The following is a 21484-nucleotide window of genomic DNA, read 5'->3' as shown; positions in this document are numbered from 1 at the left end:
TGTGCAATGTATACTCTTTGACAGGCATTTTGTCTTGAGCTATAAACTATAGAAAGTCACTCTGTCAATTGTATCGAAAAAAAAAAAACCCCATTGGCGCACAGTTTGCTGGATAACTTAATCTGCAGCTCATTTTCAGTTTTTTTCAATTTGAGTGAATTTCAAATTTTTAATTTAATTTGGACTAGGCATTTAAAGAGATTTAGTGTGCCTTATTACACGTGTTATTATACGCAGGCATAGGTCACAGACATTTTCAAATCTGTGTTGAGACAACAAAAGTAATTGCAGCTATATTTGGTTATCATCCACAAGTATGTTTCAGAGTTATAGATTCTGCCTGATAGGTTTAGACAAATAATCTCCATGCGAGAGCAGCGCTTGCTATAATAGACGACCATCCTAGAGAGTTAAATTGCCTGCGGGCAAATGTATAGCAGTGAATGGCTGGGTGATCCATGCTAATTGTGCCTCTTTACTCAAATGGATACTTCAGGGTGTAATCGATTGCTGACAGTCTATTGTTCGACGACTTTCTTCTCTGCCGAGATGTCGGTGTCATTAGCTAGGCATGTGCAACCACCCATCCAACATCGCCTTGAGGAGTTAGTACTGGTGTACAACCTTCACCTAGTGCTCCAGTTTAAATTGCAGTTCAAACCCGAACAGGAGCAGCAGAAATCCACGCAAGGATGCAGCTGCGATGACGACTGGGAAATAAAAAAATCAAACCACTGGAGGTACTCGGCGGGTCAGGCAGCATCTGTGGGGGTAAATAGACCGTTGATGTTGCAGGAGCAGATCCTTCCTCTGGACTGAAAGAGTGTTGGGGAGATAATCAGTATAAAGAGATAATGGGGGGAGAATAGGGCAAGAGCTGGCATGCGATGGTTCCGAATACATTTCAAGATCCTCCTTTATGTCTACAAAGCCCTCGATGGGTTTGTAAAGCCCCCACCTACATCAAAAGTCTGCTTACCCACCACACCACCTCCAGGTCCCTCAGATCGGCCGACTTGGGGTTGCTGACCATCCCGCGGTCTAGGCATAAGCTCTGGGGCGACCGCGCCTTTGTGGTTGCTGCTCCTAGACTGTGGAACAGAATCCCTCTTCCCATCAGAACTGCCCCCTCCATCGACTCCTTTAAGTCGAGACTTAAAACTCATCTCTACTCCCAAGCCTTTCTTGATGACCTCTGAGCGAGGGCTATATGTATGTAGTGATGTTTGTACTTAATCTATGAACCACTTTTGTTTGTTAAACTATTCTTATACCAATGTAAAGCACTTTGGCCAATGAGAGTTGCTTTGTAAATGTGCTATATAAATAAAAGTGACTTGACTTGATGGATGGATGGATGGATAGGTTAGGAGGGATAGATTGGTGGATAGAGTCAGATCGGGGAGAGAGGGGTGGAGAAAGAGGCAGGAACATGATTGAAGTTAACCAGGGGCTGCAGATGATGGAGTGTGATGGGAAATGAAGGTGGGGAATGGGAACAAAGAAGTGAGGTGGGATGGACAGTGGGGAACAGTGTGAGGGGGGCACCATCAGGAAGAGCATATGGGTGATGAGCAGACGGAGTAGGTTGGGAAGCAGATTGCGGAGAGGTGGCTGGGTTAGTGTGAAAGAAGCACATGAGTGGGAGGATCTGAGTGGAAGTCTGAGTTGGTGAGATGAGAGAAGTCTGTTCATGGCCTCTGTTTGTTGACTATCTCGACTATTTAAAGGCAATTCAGAAGCATCTGTAAAGCATTAAGTTTTGTTAAAGTTACGTAAAACACGGATACTATCTGATTTATTGAGCATTTTCTATTTATATCTCCAATCGCCAGCTTGCCCTGTTCGAATTTTGTTCTCCAGAGGTTTGAAAAACAATGTTGCTCATTGTTAGCCAAAGCAACGTTGCTCCCCTGTGAATAAACTTTGAATCAGAGTCCAAGGACTCTCAGCTCCTGCTTGTTGTAGGTGCAGATCAATGGGCAGCGTGTCTTTTATATGTGCCCTGGAGGTTATGTGATATGCAACAATGCAGCTAAGAGAGGTAAGGAACGGATTACACCAACATTGCTTTATTGTTGCATGGGATACGGTGGGATTCTATTGGATTAATTTGAATGAGATTGCCTTTACCTTGATTCCTGATGCGATCAATTTTTAATATTTTAACATTCTCAACAAAATAACCAGCACCCTATCATTTGAATGATGGTGTCAGACCCTGAACCGGACCTCCTGTGGTGGACATACAGATATATCGTTATAAAACATACTCCTGGGTTACTGGGTATAAGATTTAATTTTGTAGTTATCACACAACGGGCAGAATGCTACTGAATTAATCTTGGAGGCTTGATGGGTTGGCAAGATGTTGAGATCAATAATGTTTTCAAAAATTAAATTGACTGGGAATCTGACAAAGATCTTTCATGTGGAGGTGGTAATTTTGCTGAAATGTGTAACCGTTGATCAAGATTTGCAAGCAAGATTTTCATTGTACCTCACTGCACTTGTGCATATGACAATAAACTCGACATGATTTGATCTGTGCTTTGAAATGCCACTGCTGGTCAGTCATTAGCATGGCATAGATCCCAGGACTTCACCAGAGGTCTGCAGCAGTCCAGGTCAGCTGAAGTCAATCCAAGTCTGAAGTCAATCCAGAACTGGGGTTCAGATTGTACTTCATTAAATCAGTCCAAAAATGTACGGTTTGGTAAAACAGGAGCAGGAGTAGATAAATGCTTTTGCTCCTGGCTGTTCACCCAACTCAAAATCACATTCCTGCTCTCTTCCCCAGACCCTTGAAGACCTTTTACGTTGAGAAATCTATTAAGTGACTTTGTTTCTGCAGTCCTTGGTGCAAAGAATACTCCAGGTTCATTGTCATCTTCTGGGTGAAGACATGTTTCCATATCTCAGCCCTTTGTGTCTTCTCCCATAACCTGAGATTGTGACCCGTCATTCTCTACGGCCAATTGTGTGACACATCCTTGCACGTCAGAATGCTCTAGCATTCAAGTAGATATTGCTCTAGTAAACTTGTGAATACAAACCCAGTTGACCTAGGTCAACCTACCTGCATATTAAAATGGTGACTTTGGTGCTAACATTGTATTATATGACTCCTTCTATTCTCGTTATAAATTCAAGTCGTCAAGTTTATTCGTCACAAACACATACGAGATGTGCAGTGAAATGAAAAGTGGCAATGCTCGCGGACTTTGTGCAAAAAAACTAACAAACAAACTACAAACAGAATGGAACAGAATCACATATTCTTATACATATTAAATATTGTGGGCGGAAGGAAAAAGGGGAAAAAACAGCAATTAAAAAAAAAGCAGTAGAGTGGTACAGTAAAAGTTAGTCCCTGGTGAGATAGGAGTTTACAGTCCTAATGACCTCTGGGAAGAAACTCCTTCTCAACCTCTCCGTTCTCACTGCGTTTGCCTGACCGTAGCAGCTGGAACAGTCCGTTGCAGGGGTGGAAGGGGTCTCCCATGATTATATTGGCTCTGGAGTTGCATCTCCTGATGTATAGTTCCTGCAGGAGGGGCGAGTGAAGTTCCCATAGTGCGTTCGGCCGAACGCACTACTCTCTGCAGAGCCAGAGCAATTTTCACCATGGCTCTAAACGTTGCCACGTCATAACTGCTGCCGTGTACCATTACTGATCTGGTTTTATCACAGTATGTCGCCTGCTATCTCAGGTGACGTAAATTAAATTCCTGCATTGTAACTACCCCTATCTCCTGGCTTCTCAAATTCATGAAAGTTTGTAAAAATATTAAATAAAAATAAGATTGTTTGTATGTTATAAAACAGGAATTGAATTGCATCTCAATGTCCAGCCCCATTGTCTTCTGCCATCATGTCCCTTCTAGCTCTGGCATGTTTGGTCTTAAATTCTTGTGCACACTTTCACCAGTAATCAACTAGTTGTTCTTAAACCATTTGTTTTAAGTAAGTCCAAGAATATATAATTGTATTGCATCACACATATAATCTTAACTATTTAAAAAACCAACACTTGCACAAAGATTGTACATTTATAACTGTATCTGATACCAAAGAATGAAAACCTTTGAGCAGGATGTGTGTACGTTTTACACAGTGGGAACAAGCTGCTAAAGGAGGGAGTTGAGGCAGATATTATAAACAATATTGAAAATAAATTTGGACAGTGACATGGAGAGGAAAGGTTTGGAGGGATATGGGCCAAACGCAGGCAGGTGAGACAAGTGTTGATGCGGCATTTTGGTCAGCAGGGGAAGTTGGGCCAAAGGGCCTGTTTCCATGCAATATGACTGACTCTAGACTGATGCTTTTCATAACTGATCTATGAGATTGGATTAGACAAAAATGCTGGAGAAACTCAGCGGGTGCGGCAGCATCTATGGAGCGAAGGAAATAGGCAACGTTTTGGGCCGAAACTCTGCCTATTTCCTTCGCTCCATAGATGCTGTCGCACCCGCTGAGTTTCTCCAGCATTTTTGTCTACCTTCGATTTTCCAGCACCTGCAGTTCCTTCTTGAACAAATATGAGATTGGATTGCTGCTTCTGATCCTGATTCGTACCCCTGGCTTATTTTTATACTGCATGTGTTATAACATTCTGTAAGGCACTGTTTTGTGGTGACAAATCTTCAGTGGAGTGAATGGTTTTAAGGTATACAATGGCAGAGGTGATCCCAAATAACCTCTTGCAGAAATAATATGTGCAGAAAAGTTATTTACATTTCAAGTGTAAAATGTGGTTTTCCAGCTAAATTATATAGTTTAAAAAAAAAGCCACAAATTGCCTGAGTAACTGTGCGGGTCAGGCAGCATCTCCAAAGAATATGGACATGGGGCATTTCTGGTCGGGGCCTTTTTTGCCAGAAGACACAAAACATCACCTATCCATGTTCTCCAGAAATGCTGTCTGACTCACTGAATTACTCCAGCAATTTTGTCTTCTTATTGTAAACCAGCATCTGCAGTTCCTTGTATCAACAGGTACAGTTTGGTAAAATTTTAATGAAATACAAACACGTACAGCAGAGGAACAGGTCCTTCAGCCCACAATGTCTGTGCCGAGCACGATGCCAAGTTAAATTAATCTCCTCTGCCTGTACATGATCCATGTCTCCCCATTCCCTGCATATCCACGTGCCTATCTAAACGCCTCTTAAATGCCACCATCATGTCTACCTCCATCACCACCCACAGTGGCACATAACAGCCACTCATCACTCTCTGTGTTTAAAAAAAAATGTCCCCACATATCTTTAAATTTGCCCATTTCAGCCAAAGCACTCTCTTGTCTTTGGCATTTCCACCCTGGGGAAAAAAATTATTTCACTATTGAAATATGATTAGCAGCATGGATGGTTATTTTTAATGCCACCTGTTTGTTGCATGTGTGGAAAGGAACTGCTGATGCTGGTTTAAACCGAAGATGGACACAAAATGCTGGAGTAACTCAGCATCTCTGGAGAGAAGCAATGGGTGACATTTCGGGTCGAGGACTGACGAAGGTTCTCAACCCGAAACATCACCCATTCCTTCTCTCCAGAGATGCTGCTGCCTGTCCTGCTAAGTTACTCCAGCATTCTGTGTCTATCTTGTTGAATGCGAGGATGGTCCGCGCTCTAACCTGATATCTATGTTGATCAAATACAGTTATTGTTTTATCCTTGGTTGCTGGGTGTTTCAAAAGCTCTGGAAACTGTTCTCCTTTCACCTTTATTGTGGATTTAATTTTAGATCTGCCTCATGGCTTTTTGCCAATATCTCTAATGCAAATTTGCTCTGTGTTCATTGTGGAACTGTTAGATGTTTTCCTCAGGTCAAATATAAAATGTACAATGTGACCAAAAATACCCTCTTGTAACACAATAAAAGGAACATGTTACAGGGTCGAAAGCCAAGTGCACTTGGATTAAAAGTAGCCATTGTATTACAGTGAATATTGTTTTTGCAAAGATTAAAGCATGTGCATTACTCATCCATATTGTTCAGGTTTCCTTTGCAAATCTAAGGAAGTGATTGTATGCTTTTCTAATTGATTTGGCAGACGATCTTGTTTTAGTTGCCATTTTTCTGGCCATTTGAACATTCAGTCATTTGTTTTCGTAGATTCATAGTTATACAGCTTGGGGATGGACCATTCGGCCCAATTAGTCCGTGCTGGCCAAGGTTGCACAACTAATTTATATAATTTACAACTTGCTAATAATTATTACCGAATTTTAACAAGAAAATAAGTCTGAACTTAATTATCGAAGTACAGAACAAGCAAGATGCGTTTCATTACGTTTAGATTTGGTGACATTTATCTTAAGTTTTGCCAATTACTCTGCAAGACGCAATTGAGGTTATGCATCCCAGAAAGGATCAAAAGTTTTTTTAATATGGTTTATTATTCAGGATCAATGCAGACTCATTTTTTTAGATAAATCGCATTTATCTAGCTATAGACATTTTATTTCCATTTTATTGAAAGGGTCGGCATCCACGATTTATTTTTTTTTTAGGACATTTCTGTAGTGTTTTTAACACCTTCCACCTGCACTGCTAGGGAGCAAACTGACGATGGAGCTCCATTGGTGTACTCAATCACCAACTACCTGACTGGACGACCACAGCACGTCAGGCTACAGAATTGTGCCTCGGACAAGGGTAGTGAGCAACACAGGGGCCTCACAGGGCACAGTCCTCTCTCATTACTGTTCAACATCTACACCTCGGACATCAGGTACAACTCTGACTCCCGTCACTGGCAGATGTTTTTGGTTGACTGTGCAATTGTGGGCTGCATCAGTGATGGGAGGGAGTCTCAATACAGAGATGTAGTCAACGGCTTTGTTGAATCACCTGCAGCTCAACACCGACAAGACTAAGGAGTTAGTGGTGGACTTTAGGAGGAGAGGAACTCCCCTGTCCCCTGCCTCCATCAATGGTGTGGATGTGCAGTTTACCAAGGAGTACAAGTACCTTGGAGTTTACCTAGACAGTAAACTGGACTGGTCCAGGAATGCTGAGGCCTGTACAAGAAGGAGCAGAGCCGGCTGTATATCCTGTGGAGGCTCCGCACTTTCAACATCTGCAGTAAGATGCTGCAGATGTTCTATCAATCGGTGGTGACCAGTGCCATCTTCTTTGCTGTCATGTGCTGGGGCAGCAGGGCCAACAGCTCATCAGGAAGGGTGGCTCTGTCCTGGTCTTGGTGGGGAGCATCTTGGACACTACAACTCACCCACTCCATGACACTCGGGTCAACCTGAAGGAGCACCTTCAGCAACAGATTGGTTCCACCAAGATGCAGCACAAAGCGCCACAGGAGATCCTTTTTCCCTGTGGCTATCAAACTGTACAACTCCTCCCCCTTCTGGCATGGGGTAGACTGACTCCTCCTCCCCCCCCCCCCCCACCCCCCCCCCCCCCCCCCCCCCCCCCCCCCCCCCCCCCCCCCCCCCCAATCTTTGCACAACTCAGCACATAAAACAATGTTTTATGATTGTTATCAGACCAATTTCCCTCCTGGGATATATAAAATCCTGGCGTATCATAAACTAAGGGTTTTCTGAAATTTAATTTTTAGTGATTTCAAGAATTCATGTGCAAAACAAAACTGAGCATGAGAAAGATCTGTATTCCCATGGAATATCGATGAACATTGTGGAAGTGCGAATCAAAATTGCTTCATTAAAAGATAAGCATAGAAATACATAGTTGGCTGGATGTTCTGGATAAGTGAGGCCATCGGTGTTCACTGTTATAGAATAAGTCAGGCAGCAACACTTTGCATCCAGACATGCATTAAAGTTCTTGACATTGCTGTCCATGTTGTCCTTCTCCATACAAGCCATGCTGGCCATGCGAGTCCCAGACCCTCCTTCACTCTAGGGGAAACAAGCCCAGTGTATTCAATATCCTTCTGCATTAATTTACATTGTCAAGCTGGATTGTTCAGTCTGTGTTTGTGGGTCATTGCACAAAGAAGGCATGTAAGGTAATAATTTTTCAACACTTAATCAGTTCTTTTGTGTGACCTTTTACGCATGCTGACTTCTGAAACCCGAAGATAAGACTGATCAGATTGGAGTTTGTTGCATACATAGGAGTACAAGTTGTTTCTTTCCGACACTTGTGATATCCTGGAACACTCTGCCTCAACACTACAGTAGTTTTTTTGTATTTAAATCATGTTTGCTGCAGAATAGTGATCTGGAATACGATTCTGGCTGATTTATTCCTCACTGACAAAGAGTGAAGAGGTTCAATGTGCTGGATTTTCCAGAATGGGACCCATTGTTATACTTGCTGCCCTCATTTCCCAAAGGTCTGTGCAGAACAAGATGCCAGAACAGGTGGATCTGGTAGGCAGACCTTGCCCTTTAGATGGTGATGGAGTTGTGTTGGGGCTCAAAGGCTCTGTTAACCACTGGGTTCTGACACATCTCTGCCCCCACCTTTGCCAGCTGTTAACGCAATATAAGAGTTTTTGACTCGCCTACTGTCCTGTCCTTCAAGCAGTGTGTGTAGGAAGGATCTGTTGATGCTGGTTTAAACTGAAGATAGACACAAAATGCTGGCGTAACTCAGCGGGACAGGCTGCATCTCTGTCACTGAAACGTCCAAAACATCACCTATTCCCTCTTTCCAGAGATGCTGCCTGCCCCGCTGAGTCACTCCAGCATTTTGTGTTTATCTTCTGTATTTTAAGCATCCATCTCTTGGGAAGGGCAAAGTCGCAGATCTTTGAAAGTGGAGCAAGCAGGGAACATAATTAAAAAGAAATTGCACTGTCCACATTAAGTGACTAAAAATAATTCAGCGATAATATGCGTCACCGATGAGTTATGTTCAAATAATGTTTGACGTAAATTCAAATGGAATTGAATTTATTCTCAACAACCTCAGAACCTTTATTAATTTTTATATTTCCCAATATGACTGGGTAAAATTAGAAGTTACAGTCAGTTTGACACTTTGTTAAAAGTTCTACCTGGCTGCCAAATACTGATAAAAGAACCTATACTAACTCTATGATGGCAATATAAATATGAAGTAACATCATCTGATGCTTTTATATATTAATTTGCAGCAAGTATAATGTCCACTACTGATTCGATGTTTGGTTAATGGGGGCAGTGGTTTCACAAACTGACTTTTAAACTAAGATAGACACAAAAAGAGGGAGTAACTCAGCGAGTCAGACAGCTTCCCTGGAGAAAAGGAATAGGTGACGTTTCGGCTCGAGACAAAACTGCTCTACCCAGTTTTGAATTCAGCCCAGCCTCAGGGAATTAATTCTAATTCCATTGACAATGGGAACATCCTCAACTCAGCTCCTTGGAAGTGTAACTGGAAGTACAGATTGTACATAAAGTAGTTTAGTACCTCTTCAGTTTCATTTCAAGTCACCGTGCAATCTGCTAATCCAGGAATGCTAATCCACTGTTGAGAAATAGTCTCCTGAGATTGAGATTTATAATTTCTTGCAGGTGAAGAATGCATTTTATTATTGAAATCCTCGTGCTGTTTCACAAAAATGTTATAGTCTGTTAATATTTCTTGAAGTTGGTACTTATTTTCTCAAAGTGTTAATCGTTAATTGCTGTATTGTACCATACTCATTGCAGAAGACTGTGTAGTTAAATGTGCAAATATTGTGCAATATTTCACCGCTGCAAGTAGCTCTGACAATGTAGACCTACTGGGATTAATGAGCAGTGATCAGCTGCAGAGTTCCATTGAGATAAATGGTTTGTTTCAACACAATAAAAATGGCACTTGGAAAGATGATGACATGAAATGTTGCCATGTAGTTTTTTTTTCCCCCCAAGGAGTTTTATAGTGAGATGAATCTTAATTCCTATGGTTCAAAATAAATATCTTTAACAGACAGCCAATAGAGTGTTGCGTTCCCTTTGCAATATTCACCAAATCATTTACAGAACAGCACAGCTATTAAGTGGGTTGCACTTAAGAAGAACACATAATTATTTTTACAGGGTGCAGTCTGCGACGAGGTATTGTAAACTTGTAATTTCCCCACATACGCGACGTTAGAATGAGCCACGTGAATGTAAAACAGTCTCACTCTTTAAAAACAGTGTTTGAAAATAAAGATGCCGCTGCTGCTGCTGCTGCGACTGCTTTGTGCGGTTAATTCTTCTTCTCTGTCCATTGTTGGCCTGGAAGACAAACAAGATATTTGTCATGCAGTGCACTCACTGGCAGGTCCTCAAAGCAGCAACCAGCCTGTCAGGCCTGAGCTTGAATTATTTGGACTCAACTCAATTGCATTTTCCCCAGTGCCCAGGTGGAGACAGTTTGTGTGATTTTACCACTTATAAAATCGGACGTGTAAAGTAATATTCAGAATTAGGATAGATGCGATCAAAACACATTGGCCAGAGAGCTGACAGTCGCCAGTCACTTCTGTAGACTTGCAGTGGGGTTTTAGTAAGAACTTTGTCATGTATCTGTGACCCAGAGCACACCAGCACCAGTATTGCCCTCGGCACATATGTGGCCCTAGAATAGAGTCAAGCAGCACGGTGAAATTAATCCCACATGTTCCATAAAAAGCTGGGCCCATTGGAGTGTCTTTGAGAATGTAATCTAATCTGATGGAGAAGCAAATAAGTTATGAATAGCTGTAAACTTTGTTCTGCACTCGCTTCCAGCTCTTTTGAAGGGTTAAGGGAGAAGTTTTGTGTTTGCTCCGTTAGAGAAATAATACTGCTTTTTCTTCTGACTCCTACCTCTTTGAATGTTGGCTTACAGAACTCTCACAGCCACAGAGTAAAGAGGGTTTTACCCACTTAAAAAAAACCACACACAGTACAAACAGTGGCGACTCTGTTTATTGTGCTCGTGTTGTGTGAGTCTGACTCAGAACGCGCCTGTTGATTAGTCCCACTTGTTTCCCATCGCCCTGCTTTCTCTGGGGTTTTTTATCTACAGTGTTTCTCTTTTGAAAGTTGCTATTGTGGATTAAATTCATTGAACTGTGTGAGCCATCCTTGACCGTCTGCTTCACACCCACCCCTGAGGGCAAAGCTTTGTTTGGACTCGGTGCCCAGAGGCGAACACACCATGTGCACCAGCTGACAACCTTGACTCAGACACTACGACCGACATCCCTGGCCATGAGGGAGGCAGCCTTTGCGAGGACAGTATGTGCAGTTTTTACTGTGTAGGATACTTTACGGATAATGAAAGACTAGAATGTGAAACTGCAGGATTAAATTCACATTCCCTGGGAATAAGCAGGGAGAAGGCTGATGTGGTGACAGAGAGCGGGGAAGCCTTCAACTCTGTGTAGGAAGGAACTGCAAGTGCCCGTTCAAACCGAAGATGGACACAAAAAGCTGGAGTAACTCAGCGGGACAGGCAGCATCTCTGGAGAGAAGGAATGGGTGACGTTTCGGGCGAGACCCTTGAAGAAGAAGAGTCTCGACCTGAAATGTCACCCATTCCTTCTCTATAGAGATGCTGCAAGTCTTGCTGAGTTGCTCCAGTTTTTTGTGTCTGCCTTAACTATCTTGGGAAGTACCACTTACCTAGTTCACACATCCATTCACTTCATGTTTACATAGAGTTAAGCCAATAAAATGCTGGGTTGGTTTAAGGTCTTTATAAAAACGGTGCCTGCTGTGAGTGTTTTTTGTTGGTTTTCCAAGTTGTTGATGTGCATACAGAGCACCCTGTCACCGGCAACATTGAGAGCTCGCTGCTGCTGCAGCTTTTCTGAACTGAATGAAACACCTCATAATAAATCTGCCATGTGATGTATTTTAAACCAAGAAGATAGACGCACAATTGTGGAGTAACTCAGCGGGTCAGGCAGCATCTCTGGAGAAAAGGAATAGGTGAAGTTTCAGGTCGAGGCCCTTCTTCAGACTGAGAGTTAAGGGAGAAGGAAACTAGAGATATGTAAAGGAGGAGAACAAATCAGAGCCGCCACCAATGAGCCAGGAAAAGTGGAGCCCACAATGATTCATTGTTGGCTGTGGAAGAGGCAATAACTGTGAGAACAATGGAACAGCAGGACGACTAGGGTGGGGAAGAGCCAGAGAGAGTTAATGCAGGGGTTACTCTAAATTAGAGGAATCAATATCCATACTGCTGGGTTGTAAATTGCCCTAGTGAGTTATGAGGTGCTGTTCCTCCAATTTGGGTGCGACTTCACTCTGACAGTGCAAATTGCTAGTCTTGATTCCGAGTTAGATGATTTTGACCGGGTTGATACTGGTTGCTATCCTTTGGGAGGACTCGAGGAAAGCCTGCCATGTTTTCTGTTCCTCGGTCTCTTGTTGGAAGTACAGGATCCATTAGTTGTGATTGAGAACGATTTCTGGCTTGGCAGTGATGTCCCTCAACCCAAGGACCATCTATAGGGTGATTTCACAAAAGGTCACTGGAGCGTAGATCCGCACCCACGTTTGCTCGCTGAATTTCATCAAAAGTAAGGCATTATTGACTTACTTTTGATGAAATTCAGCGAGCAAACGTGATAATTCCGGATATTTTGGACCTTTAAATCTCCACGGCAAATGTCCGCTGTTCACTTCCGCTGGATTGGCACCTTCAGCTCCCTCTTTAATTTACCTTAGTTTCTATCTTTTTTTTTAACTGTAAATCTAGGTAGCTGTGCCTCACGGTCACCCCGACTGGCACAATAAATTGCAGATCAAAACCTGGCCGTTTTCTATGTTTTCTGTGTAAAGTGCGTGTTTTCCCATCCACTAACATGTACCGGATGTCTAGCATGTCCTCCACTTGAGATTTTCGGTCACGTGGGTGCGGATCTACGCTCCAGTGACCTTTCGTAAAATCACCCTATAACCAGTTGCTTGCATGGAGGTTGACCATTTGGAAAGTCCTGAAGGCTTTAGTTGTGAACAAACTCCAAGTGAGTTGGGTTTGGGGGGGGGATTTGGATGGGGGACAACATTGAGTTAAACCTAATTTTTATTGACCATTTGTAAGTGCTAAGTCTGCTATTTCATCCAAGAAACCATCACTTAAGGTTTCAGCAGATTGCACACAGGGGGATCCCATTCAGTCAGGTCGAGCCTGCAGAGAAAGAGCATGTGTGTGCATTTTTGACAGGGCTTGCATGATAACAAACAGCAGCATTCTTCCTCTTCCAGTTTTTTTCCCCCCCACCCGCTGGTTTGTGTGGGGGTTTGGGCAGTGATAAAGCCAGGACTGAGATTGGGCAAAACCCTGGATTCTTTTTATCAGCATCAGCTATGCACTGGATAAACATAGTTGGGAGGGTCCGGCCAAAATTCCTGACTAATATTTTTGGAATTCAATTCTGTTGCTTGAGCTTATGGTAGGCATTCAATATCCATGCCTCACACCAGACCCTGCTCCATTTGTACACAGTCCTATTGTTGGGGTTACTGTATGGAGTGTATGATGCAGATGGATTTTCACCTGTTTTCATGCTCTCATCCTCTTAGGAAATGCTATTAGGAAATACTTATACATTAGGAAATACTTTCTGCAGAAATAATGTGATTTTTTTTTTCTTCTCTATACATTTTTTTGCAATTTACTCTGAAATTCCTCTACGTACAACAACATTAAAAATGACTTAACAATCCAGCTGTGAAGCCAATTTGCCTGCTATATAATGTTTAGACATAGGCATGTTTTGATTTTTGTAAAAAGTGTAAATTCATTCTGGAAGCATGATTCTGATCCTCTACATCTGGGACTGAAGCAAATTGTGATGTTTGCTTTTACAAATGTTAGTCTATTGACCTCTGGTTGCCATTTTGCCCTACGGAAGGTTGCAGAGTTGTGGGACATAGATGGCTGATTTGTGGGGTTAACCCTGAATATATAGGAATGCTTGAGCCATTGAATCAGTTGTTCTCAAGCCAGAGACCCTGGTTTGATCCTGACCTCAGGCGCTGTCTGTGCAGAGTTTGCATGTTTTCCCTGCGTGGCCTTTCTATGGGTGCACTGGTTTGTTCCCATATTCCAAAGACGTGCCGGTTTGTAGGTAAATTGGCTTCTGTAAATTGCACTTGGCGTGTGTGATGTAAAAGTGGGATAACATAGAACTAGTGTATGTGCTTAAGAACGAACTGCAGATGCTGGAAAAATCGAAGGTAGACAAAAATGCTAGAGAAACTCAGTGGGTGAGGCAGCATCTATGGAGCGAAGGAATAGGTGATATTTCAGGTCGAGTCCCTTCTTCAGACTGAAGGTATGTGTATGTGTGTATCACTGGTCAGCGTGGACTCAGTGGGTGGAAGGACCTGTTTCTACGCTGTATCTCTAATCAAAACTAAACGGAAATAGTTGATGTTATTTACTGCCAGCATTTTACATTGATGCATCTGTAATATCCTGATTGGTGTTACATGAGGATCTCTTGGGGCATTTGTTCCTTGTACTTTGGAAAAGATTCCAGAACTCCTATGATATTGATGTGGAGCAATCTTTAAAAAAACTAACTGGCATTATGTGACTGTTACTAGTAAATGCAGCATTAAATGCCTATTCCTCATAATGCTTCAGACCTTGAGTGCTTGCGTGTTCAATTTAAAGTATACAATATGACAGTGAATGCCACTGGAGTGGTTTTTAGGCTTTGCAGGGATTGGAGTGATTCATAGACTAACATTGACAAAAAATACATTCTGTGCCCGTTCCCAGTAGCTTTCTGTATTGTGTAGGAAGGAACTGCAGATGCCGGTTTAAACCAAAGATGGAGACAAAAAGCTGGAGTAACTCACCGGGTCACACAGTATCTCTGGGGAGAAGGAATAGGTGATGTTTCCCATTCCTGTTATAAAAGCCACCTCTTCCTTTTATCCAGAGATGCAGCCTGACCCGTTGAGTTAATTCAGCTTTATGTGTCTATCTTAGCTTTCTGTAATGTTTTTTTCTTCAGCTGCCCGTATATTTCCATAGATTAGGGCGCTTGATACTGCATGTAATATTGGTGCTGCCGTTGACATGGGTGGCTATAACTCCACGTCTTACCTTTAATCTTTTGAATTAAGTTGTTTAGTGTTTTTGAATTAAATACATTTCAATTAACCTTCTCAGTTTTGAAAAAAGAAATCTTTCCCAAGAATCTGCCTCCAGCTGCCTCACAACCAAATTCATCTTAATCGTTACAATTTTGGAGAATATTTGCTTCATAAGGAGTGCAAGGAAACTTTATTATCTGGTGTTATTTCAGCGAGAGGGCTATCCTGACATCTGTGCTACTTTGTCCTCACATCAGCATAAATACAGGATGTTGCTGCTACCATTGGCATTATCTTTGGCTTTATTAAGTACGTTTGAAGCGGTCTTCCCGCTACAATAAAGTTCTGCCTTTTAATAACCTGCGCCCCATTGCTGTTGGTTCACTGAATTGTTATATGGGTTATAACAACTATATCATCTTATTTGTCAAACATTGTTAAAGGGATAGAATTGCTTAATTTAAAATTAATTTAAAAGCATTGAATTAGAATATTTTTTTATAAAGATTTTCAAGTTGGCCAAGAATCTTAGTAAATGTGACAGAGGTTGGCAGTCTCTCTGGAGGGTTTCACTTTTGTTGTTTCACTCGGACTGAAGCTGCAGGATCTCCAGCCTGACACTCCAATACAGCACCGTGGCTGGGTTCCACTCACAGACCTGTTACTACTTGGTGAGATGGTTTACCAAGGCTATATCTTCCCTCTCACGTCGTCTCAACAGGTCCTGAGGCATATTTGAAAACAATCCCAACGTGTCGTGTATGATTCCCTTGAGAGGACACTAAATATTACAGGTGACCTGAGAGGTTTTAAAAATACTGAAGACGTGCAGTTATAAGATTTGTTAAAAAAAAGAACAAGTCTGAAGAAGGGTCTCGACCCGAAACGTCACGCATTCCTTCTCTCCCGAGATGCTGCCTGTCCCGCTGAGTTACTTCAGCTTTTTGTGTTTATCTTTGGTTTAAACCAGTATCTGCAGTTCCTTCTCACATAAGTATGTAAAAATGTATCTAGTACGCTAGCTGTCCCAGACAGTCTTCAACAATCCCTTGTTCAGCCCCAACATCTCATGAGGAACAGCCGCTGACATCATCAGGTTACAAGTTGCGCTGAGTTGATTGTCATTGTCACAAGTGTGGTGAGGACGGGTGCAATGACAATCTTGCTTGAAACAACATCACAGGCACATGGACTCTTAGACTTTCTTTGGAGGGGTTGCGTATATTATTGGATGTGGATTAGTGGGGTTTTTGCTCAAAGTCTGGGAGCTACTGCTGTCACATGATTTCATATATAGAGTCTATATATATATATATAGGGTTTTCTGCCCAACATTTATCCCTCAACTATCATTGACGTGAACTATCTGTCTTTTATTATATTGTTGGAGGCAGGTCCATCCGACATTAAAACACTACCCTACGTGCTGAAGTTCTTTGGCCACTGAAAGACATTTTGATATCTGGTAGTTGAATGGTGGTGAATAAGGAGAAGTAAACTCCACAGTGCTAATGAATGGTTAGCTTGTAGCTGAATAATTAGAATGTGAGGGGAGGAGGTTTGGCTCCAACTGTATAAAGGCCTGGTTTGACCATCTAGAGTACATTGCATCATGGGTAGAATTGAGAAAGGGTGCATGAGCCTTCGAAGGACTGATGCAGATATGCCTGGATTTTACTTCGGAGTCACGTGAGTGACTTCGTGAAGAACCCCGCTTCCACGCATGCGTGTCATATCGCTACACGCATTGCAACAGCACGAGTTCCCTGGAGGGGAACAACCTGAGCCCGACTTTGCTCCCGCACCGGCAAAATTCACCTCTCGGCCGGGCGGGAAGCAAAGTAAAGAGGTCCCGTATGCCAGTCTCAAGCGAGACTGACTTGGGACCAGTCGGTAGCAGCCAGCACAGAGGCTGCGGGACAGACAGCTCGGACCAGCGGTACCGGGGCTCGAAACGCTCAGCGAGTGCAGCGGCACTTATGGAGTCGGAACGGGACGTCCGGGCTGAAAACCTTCTTCACAAGGTAAGGGCCAGGGGATCTATAGGAACAGCCGGGGTTACCGGCTGCGGAGCTGCCGCGGAGGACCAGGCCCGTGAACGCCGGGGTGTGGTCCGGGCGGCGCCAACCCGCAACGGAGGGAACGACGGTCACCAGCGGGAGAAGGAAAGTCGGGAACAGCAGGTAAGAGACCCTGCGTTTCCTTCAACTTACCTTCTAGGTGCAGACAGGGACCGGCGCCATGTAAGCTGCAGAAGGCCGGCGGGAGAACCGCGGAGGAGCGGCAGCAGCAGCAGTGGCAGTCGGCAGTCGGCAGGAGCACGGGCAGCTGCAGGAGTTGCGGGCAGCTGCAGGAGTACGGGCAGCAGCAGTGACACTGACAGCTGCAGGAGCGCAGGTTGCGGCAGGAGCTGGCAGTTGGCAGGAGCTGTAAGGCAGGAGCTGGCAAAGCAGCATGGGCACATCGATTCCCGGAGGAGGAAAAACCTGTGCCCAACTTCGCTCCAGCACGGTGAGAAAATTCATTTTCAGCAGTACTTGGCAGTTGACTGGCTGCAATCTACTACAAGGGACCAGTATGTGAGTGACCAGGTGTAGTATCTGTTCTTATCAGTTTAATATCTGATACGTCCCTTATCTAGGGACCATATATTAAATAAAATCTATAATAGCTGTTATCATCAGTTTTAATGTCTTATATGTTCCTTAGCTAAGGACCATATAAGTAGGAGTGCCCAGAATTGAGGGCATTAGAGTGGGGTTGACCGGCTGCAACGACCGCAAGGGACCAGTACCGTCAGTACGGGGGTGGGTCCCACGGGTCTAAGATAAAGGAGCAGCCAGGAGCGCTGAGAGCGTTGGAGCCGGGTTAAAGGTATAGATGGAATCAGCTGTGCCAGTTATCCTCCACACCGGCCATATCCACTCCACGGAAGGAAGGACAAGCTGGAGAAGGAGGACCGTGGAACAGGGGGCAGCCAGCAGCAGCCAGCAGCACTTGGATCAACCGTAGTGGGATCAGCGGTGCCCGATGTCGGCCCCGCACCGGCCAGCTCCATGCGGCCGAGCGGTAGGCTAGACACAAATTAAACAAGGTAGTGGACTGAGAAGGGTCCGACTTTGCATAAAACCACCGGCAACCAGCGCCCGAGAGGGCTGGAGCGGGAAGAAGCGGTGTATGGAGCCTTGCTCAAACGTGATAACCCACAGCAGTACCTCTTTGAGGGCTGCACAATGCTTCTACCCCATCAGAGGGGAGCACTGTGGGTCAGTTCTGGGTTGACTTGCAAGAGGGGTCCGCAGAACAAAAGACAAGTGGGCAGCAGTTAAGCCCCACATGGGTACCCCGTGCGGGACCCTAGAGATCTCTAACTCTATAAAAAAGAGTAGGCAGGACCCTGATGGGCCAGAGCCTGGTAATACAGCGTCCCATGATCCTAACACAGCAGGGACTCTGCTGGACATGGTGGCTGATTACTTTAACCAAGTCAAACATGGGTAGACTTGGATCCAGGATGGCAATAGTATTACTATATGTCTGGCCACAAACGCCAACAGGGAAAAAATTTACAGACACTGGCCAGACATCTGCCACCTGGCAACGGTGAGGCATTACAGGTGCCCAGTGTAAACCAATGCATTTGGCAGCATATGGGGACGAACATCAGGAACCAGGACCTCAAGATCCAGAGAACCTTAAAGGGATTGACGGAAGGCATCATAGAATACACTCGCACCCTGGACTAAATGTAGGTAACCAAAGACCATCTAGACGCACTAGCTCTGTTTAGTAATATGCAATATGATCTGAACTACACATGGAAGGCGGCCATTCAGCCAGCACTGGGACCCCAAAAAATGCTACCATTTGCAAACAAAGAACCGTGAGTGGACAAAGCCAAGACACTGGGGCTCATCAAGGCCAGCGCAAGGGCCTATTTTGGAGCATGATACCGGCCACAGGCAACGCCATAAATAATGTGGCTCATACCAGTGGCAGTGCTAGAAATCAATAACCCGCAGGATCCTTTTTTAGGGTATGGCCAGGGCGGCCACCCTGGAAGATGCGGGAACCTCAACCTCCCACACAACCCCAAACAAGAGATATCAAACCAGAACCTCCTTTGTCAAATAAACCAAGGAAATAACACAACCACCGGTAACCATGGAGGTAGGTGGGTGGGGTTTTCGTCTGTTCAAAATAGGGAACTTTGATGGTAGGGGAGGTTACAACCCTACAGTTATGTATGGTATATAATCACTACAGATTCATATAATCTCAGCAGTATTCAGGGTTATCTGATAAGATTTACTCATTCCAATAACCACAGTACAACATACACCAGAAGGGCATTTTGTCCTTACATAAACCAAACAATCTAAAACCCACATGGTCTACAAAAATTGTACACAAAGATGTGATTGAGCATACTTTTCATGGAACATTAGAATTGTATCAAACATATTTATTAAAAATAAATAGAGTAGGGTTGCAGGATTATCATTGATTTTAACCCTAAACACATTTGTTCTAGATATTCATTTTAAGATGGATACTCTTTTTTCTTGATAAGACTTGGTGTCAGCTGCGGGTTTTCTATATGGCAGGCATTGACTCAAAAGAGGAACTTTGGCAATAGAGCTTACAATAGGGGCAATCATTAGCTCCAATATTATTTACTAAAATTCTAAAACCAGCTTGGCATTGTTATGTAACAAAGCCATAGGGTGATGTTTTTCCCCCGTTCGGCCCCATCAATGGGGTACTAGGGATAATTCAACTACACTCGGCATCTGGAATTCTCAGAGTTCCGACTGACCTTCTAAATCATGGTATTCGGTCATACAGGGGATGGTTTAGAACCATGTTCCCTATTGAACATAGCCAAAAAATAATTAATTTTCCAGTGACTGGAGGCTGTCATCCATGCCATAAGACTATGGATTATGGATTTATAGAGGCTAAAGACCCACTGCACGGCATTGGGCTGTCACACAGGACGATGAATCTCATCTCATCTGCACTAAGACTGTCAACATGGAAGCAGTACCTTTGGACATCAAGAAATGGGGCATATACTGCTTGGACAACAACCTCGACCAAAAGGCCAAAAACATTCTGGCCGTATCGGAATTTTCACAAGCCTCCATTATGATAATCGATGGAGCTACAGTGCCATCAATAGTGCCACAAGTGCACTCTCCAATTACCTATCACAAGGAACGGAGCGGCACGCAGTGGGAACGCACCCCTGGTAAGAAAACCAGGTACTCCGAAATCTGGGACGTGGGTGTCGTTTCTCAACATGCTGAGGAGCTTGTAGCTCATAACAGCGTTGTCACTTCAGTAACAGACCAGGAAGATGGTTATGCTCATGGTGTTATTTACCGCACAACAAGTCCAGCCATTAAGCAAACTGAGCCTGGACTCCCTGATCATCTCACCGAGAAACTGGTGTTGTCATACAGGATTTAATAAAAGAAAACAGATCGGGTTTCCTCAGGTCAAGTGTTTGAATTTATGGTACACCCATATGGCAAACGACGGTGTATAGCAAGACACATCTAACAATATATGGAATATACTAAGAACATTCGAGGTCAGAAAATGGAGTTGTTTATCTCTTAAAAGAAACCGCATGAAAGGGTCACGACTCAAACTATATTAGGTGGCTCAAATAGGTCCTAAAAATGACACTAATGTTTTAACTCTCATTCCACCAGGGCTGCAGCAACATCCGCAGCAAAAATTTGTACAGGTACCCACAGACCAAATCCTCAGAATGGCAGGATGGTCATTCAAAAAGGGTTTTTCCACAGGTTTTTATAATAAACCAGTTAAATTTTGGAGCCATCATTTGTATTAAGAAGACATTTTATGTCCAACAAAATAATTGCCCGAAAGGTTACAGGGCTATGATTCTCAAATTTTAAAAAATGTTATATAATTTTTTCATTATACCACACAACTCTTTGTATAATTGTGTTTTAAAATTACTAATGATGCTCTCTCCCAATACCCAAGGCAGTTGTGAAGCATGGACTCGTTCCACGGCATGAGGTCACAGAGCTTTGAAATCTTCACGAAGTCACTCACGTGACTCCGAAGTAAAATAGTAAGATTAAACGAGAACTTACCAGTTTGAAGTTTGATCTGTATTTTATGAGGAGTTACGATGAGGGATTTCGTGCCCTCCGCTCCCACCCTCTTATGATCATATCAAAAACTGGTATCTCTTTGATAATCTTACTATGTTAGATCATTATAGGTTCCTGTGACCTCACACCGCTGCTTTGAAGAATGACACGCATGCGTGGAAGCGGGGTTCTTCACGAAATCCCTCATCGTAACTCCTCATAAAATACAGATCAAACTTCAAACTGGTAAGTTCTCGTTTAATCTTACTATTTTGTCTGCTTTCTAAAGGGTGTAATTATGGAGGAACAGTACAGAGAACTAGACTTTACAACCTTAAGAATAGAGAT

At 43.4% G+C, this 21484-nt stretch overlaps 1 protein-coding gene and 1 pseudogene across 3 annotated transcripts in view; both read left to right on the top strand.

Moving 5' to 3' along the window:
• cgnl1 (cingulin-like 1) overlaps window positions 1-21484 on the top strand; it is a 126630-nt gene that overhangs the window by 5675 nt on the left and 99471 nt on the right. The window lies entirely within an intron of this gene.
• LOC129712831 (U2 spliceosomal RNA) lies at window positions 17557-17728 on the top strand (annotated as a pseudogene).

Source organism: Leucoraja erinacea, chromosome 33 (genome assembly GCF_028641065.1).
Source record: "Leucoraja erinacea ecotype New England chromosome 33, Leri_hhj_1, whole genome shotgun sequence".
Lineage (NCBI taxonomy): Eukaryota > Metazoa > Chordata > Chondrichthyes > Rajiformes > Rajidae > Leucoraja > Leucoraja erinaceus.
Note: the sequence above shows the minus strand (reverse complement) of the source record. Positions and strands in the feature narration are given on the sequence as shown.